Raw genomic sequence first — 5,309 nt, 5'->3', positions numbered from 1 at the left:
GTTCCTGGAATGTCAGGGCTAGAGGGGACCCCAAAGAAACGAAGTTCACTGGTACCCAAACCTTTTTCTTAAGTAGAGCAAAGCCTCTTCTCAAGTAAACCTTGCAAGGAAAACCAAACTGAAAAAAGTGTTAAAAACTGCAGAAATGAGGCACAGAAGTAGAGTGGGGGTGGGGGGGGGAGTGTGTGCTGAACACACACACACACACACACACACACACACACATAATTGGGGAAGTAAAATTTTTTAACAAATCTCCCAATCCAGAAACCCTCTCCACAAAGTCGGTAGAGAAAGAAGACAGTTCTACTCCTGGATAAGCATGAAACTAGAATGTGATGTGCAGTCACAGGCAATCTGCTAAGAGACTGCAAAGATGGAAAGAAATCACACCCACCACTTTGCATAGCCAAGCAGAGACCACCAGTTTACGAGCACAGTTTCAAGATAAACACTAACAAGGCCTCAGACAAGAGGACTTGACTGCACTGTGGGTCACACATAGTTCATCCTAACTTTGCAACTTAGCTAATTGACTTTATCCAAAGGAAAAAAAATAAACTCCTGTCTCTGTGACAGGCGGTAATTTTACAACTCGAAAGGAGGTGCCCACCAAGTTAGGCTCCTACCTCCCTCAGAGACCTGGGGGGTAGGGGATGCTGTCTACTTTTCAAGGAGATGGCTCCCAGGTCCTTAAGAAAGACACTCCTGGGTCATAAAGCTGGCTTCTGAAGGTAAATGTTCTAAGGTTAATGTTCTGACAAAAAGGAAAACGGGAATATCTTCCCTTATTTTCAACAGGGAAATAAGCCTTTTATTCTTAACTCATATTTGTCTTTATGCTGCACTTAACATGCACGCACATGCATGCACACACTCACACACAGCTCTTATTTGAATCCTCAATAATCCTGAACTAAACTGTCTGACTCCTGCTGTTCTGAGACAACCCAAAGTCATTCTGGGTGAGGACTTTATCAGCAGTGATAAGTCAGGGTCAAGGCCATATTGCAAACCCTGCTTGTCTATCTCCTGGAGCTCTCAGCAGCATTAAGAATTAGAGCAGGGACACCTGGGTGGCTTAGTCAGTTAAGCATCCAACTTTGGCTCAGGTCATGATCTCACAGTTCCCAAGTTTGAGCCCCTTGTCGGGCTCTGTGCTGACAGCTCAGAGCCTGGAGCCTGCTTCAGATTATGTGTCTCCCTCTTTCTCTGCCCTTCCCCGCTTGCACTCTGTCTCTCTCTCTCTCAAAAATAAATAAACTTTGGGGCGCCTGGGTGGCGCAATCGGTTAAGCGTCCGACTTCAGCCAGGTCACGATCTCGCGGTCCGTGAGTTTGAGCCCCGCGTCAGGCTCTGGGCTGATGGCTCAGAGCCTGGAGCCTGTTTCCGATTCTGTGTCTCCCTCTCTCTCTGCCCCTCCCCCGTTCATGCTCTGTCTCTCTCTGTCCCAAAAATAAATAAACGTTGGGGAAAAAAAAATTAAAAAAAAAAAAAATAAATAAACTTCAAAAAAAAAAAAACCACATTGAAAAGAATTAGAGCAGTGATCCCCATCCTGGATATACTGGAACAATGTGATGCTTGGGCCCCACCCCAGGTCAATTAAATCTGAATCTCAGGAGATAGGCCCTGACCACCAGTATGGTTTAAAGAGAGAACTGGTACTTCTCATTTGCATCCAGGTTGAGAACCACTTAGCTACAAACTTAATAAGACAGTGGCCCCTCAGTCCTGGCTCCCCACTAGAATCCTAGGAGACCTTAAAACTCCTGATGCTCAGGTATACCCCAGAGCTAATATATCAGGATCTCTGAGGCTAGGACTCAAGTATCCACATTTCTTAAAGCTTCCTGGGTGCATCCAGGATGCAGCAAAGGCCCAGAACCACTCAGATGAGAGTTCACCACTGCAGAGCTGCCAATCCAAAGCCTGGTTCTGGGGCTGTGGTCTCACAGGCAAGGACCTCACCCCATCACTTTTATGTGGCCAACTGTAGCATCAGTTTGAACTGTTGCAGGATTTTTTTCCTCAATACCTGGGTTTTGTTGTCTCACCGCTTTGAAGATGAAGAGGTGGACACAAAATGAGCAGCACCCAAAAGTTTATTAGAGTAGATGATCAGAAAGGAAGAAAGTATGGAAGCTCTCTTTACAGAGAGGGGGCATTCGAAAGTGAATGTCTGAGGACTATAGACAAGGGTCTTTTTTTTAATAAGGTTCTGGTCAGCCCTCCCATCCCTTCCCCTTGTTTCTTCTCAGGTCCTACCCTTATTGGCTTGATAGCTCTAGGTGCTGGGTTGTCCATCCTGATCGGCTCAATTCCATTGTGTGAGGGGTGGGCTGTGGCCATATCCTTCCTTGTGGGTCATACACGTTATGGTCTACTTCTTATTCTTAGTTAAGTCTTTTGTCAAATTCCCGACGGGAATCTGAGGGAGAGTAGGTGGTGTCTGTTACATTCTTAAGAGGGACCTTAAGCCTGAGGGGGTTGCTGTGGTCCACTGCTGGCTCCCAGCATTGTTCCAAAATATGTGTTTTTCCCCACCCAGGAACCAGAGGTCCTAACCTTTCCCTCTCTGCCTATCTTATCCTATCTTTCCCTATCATAGAATCATGTTTAGTACAATGCATGTCATATGTTAAACAGAAATATAGTAGCTATACTATTATGGGTTCATGTGATATTTAAATAAAAACTTAAAACTCTGTTTCAACAAATTTCTGCTCTGGATATAAAGTTTATTCTCCCTTGTGGAGGACCCTGTCCGCTTTGTAAGTTTCATTTCTAGCTGTTATTCCTTCTGTCCTTAGCTATCCTGGTCCCTTTTTTGTCATCCTACTAAAGAAAAGTATTCCTTACATGAAAAAGAACCTACTCCCCACCCTCCTACCCCCACACACAAACATTGTCTGGAAAGCCCAGCCCTGCACACCTGGGCAATCCACATCCTCCTAACCAGTGGTGCTTGGCAACAGATATGAGGGTTTCTTACTGACAGTGAAGAAGTAAAATTGTCAGTCCCAGTAGTCCTCAAACTTTACCATACATTGGAGTCCCCTGGAAGGCTTTTTACACCATAGATTGCTGGACCCACCCTTGGAGTTTGTGGGTGAGCAAGTGTGGGGTAAACCCTGGGATTCTGTATTTCTATTAAGTCCCCAGGTGGTGCCAATGCTGCTCGTCTAAAGCCCATACTTTGAGAACCACTGCTCTATCCCATTCCTTTCTGTCAGGCAAGCAAGAAGTGCCTGTCTCTCGTTTTTCTGTGCCTCCATTACTATGATAGGGAAAGATAGGATAAGATAGGCAGAGAGGGAAAGGTTAGGACCTCTGGTTCCTGGGTGGGGAAAAACACATATTTTGGAACAATGCTGGGAGCCAGCAGTGGACCACAGCAACCCCCTCAGGCTTAAGGTCCCTCTTAAGAATGTAACAGACATCACCTACTCTCCCTCAGGTTCCTGTCGGGAATTTGACAAAAGACTTAACTAAGAATAAGAAGTAGACCATAACGTGTATGACCCACAAGGAAGGATATGGCCACAGCCCACCCCTCACACAATGGAATTGAGCCGATCAGGATGGACAACCCAGCACCTAGAGCTATCAAGCCAATAAGGGTAGGACCTGAGAAGAAACAAGGGGAAGGGATGGGAGGGCTGACCAGAACCTTATAAAACAAAGACCCTTGCCTGTTGTCATAGGTATTCCCCGCTCTCTGTAAAGAGAGCTTCCATACTATTCCTCCTTTCTGATCTTCTACTCTAATAAACTTTTGGGTGCTGCTCATTTTGTGTCCACCTCTTCATTCTTCAAAGCAGTGAGACAACAAACCTGGGTATTGAGGTAAAAAAAAAAATCCTACAACATCACCACCCCAGCTTGGGAATGGTTTAGGGTGGCTCTTGAGAAATGCTTCACAAGACTCCAATTCAGGCAGTTTTCAAAAGAAAATAATATCTACGTACACAGACTTGGTGGTTTTGAAAGAGGTCCCCTGCCCATTCAGCACCCCATCTGAAAAAGCTCTTTGTACTCAGCACAGGGAGACAGGGTTGTTGGTGGGGGCTGGTTTCAGACAAAATTCTTGTTTTCATTTTGCTGTTGTTTTTCAGCTCCACCCTCATCGGTTTCTCCCACACCCTGAGCTGACTCCCGTTCTGGCCTCAGGAAATTGTCCACCACACAGTAGAGAAGAATGAAGCACTTTAGAAATGTAAATTTATGGACCTGTCTCCAAAGATGTGGCCACACTAGAATATGGTAAATAAATAAGAGCTGTTCCAAAAATATCAATGAATTTGAATTGGCTTTAAGAATAGAGCTTCTCTTATACCAGAAGTGGAGGGCACCAGGAAAACAATAAACACCAAGTCAAGGAAAAGTTCATTTTAAAAACTAAGCAAAGGTAAGGGAAAGGCGGATGGGGGAGGGGAAGTGGGGAGACCCAAGAAAATTGGAACCGGGAGAGTAAAGAGAAAGGTTCTGATTTAAACCAAAGGTAGGTAAGATGCTTCAGTTCATTCTGAGTACAATGTCCTTGCCAAGATTTCTGCCAAGTCAATACAAACTGTGTTTTATGAGGGCTCAGAACCTCAGCTCCTGCTTCTCATGAACCAATTTAGGGTTCATCATAAAGTTGCTGGGTTGAGCAAATAAAAATACAGAGTACCCAGTTAAATGTAAATTTCAGATATTTCAAATATCACATAGTGTATACTTGTACTAAAAAGGTTTTCATTGTTTAGCTGAAATTAAAATTTAATCAGGTGTCCCATATTTTACCTGGCAACCTGTATCATCACCCCACTCTGAATGTACATTTTCTGTATAAACTCAGGCATTGGGCTCAGCCCTTATTCCTTATTTTCCATAAGAGGTGCCAAGCATGTGTAGTTTTTACTACAGTTCTGGGAAGATAGAAGTCTTTATGTCACAGAAGTACATATAACTTAACATTAAGTGTGGGGTCCAGCTTCCCCCCAAAGCACCTCAGCCAATTCCACACCTGAGGTTTCAAATGGCTCCGCTTCTTCCTCTACCTTCACTCTTTATTTTCTTACTCTTCTCACACCCAAACTCCAATTCTTCTCATGTGCCAAGGATCTCTAAGACCTCTGTCCCTTGACTCTTTCTGGCCTTTCTCTGGATCTCACCGAGATCAAGTTGCACCCCTCCAAATAGTATATTGAAGTGTCATCTAGGAGTTTTAAATACATACAGATGCCTGGGCTCACTCCTAAAGATTCTAATTTAATTGCTTGGGTGTAGGGCGGGGCATTGGTATTGGAATTCCGTGGAATTCT

The sequence above is a fragment of the Lynx canadensis genome, chromosome A3 (assembly GCF_007474595.2).
Source record: "Lynx canadensis isolate LIC74 chromosome A3, mLynCan4.pri.v2, whole genome shotgun sequence".
Classification (NCBI taxonomy): domain Eukaryota; kingdom Metazoa; phylum Chordata; class Mammalia; order Carnivora; family Felidae; genus Lynx; species Lynx canadensis.
This window is presented reverse-complemented; position numbering follows the sequence as displayed.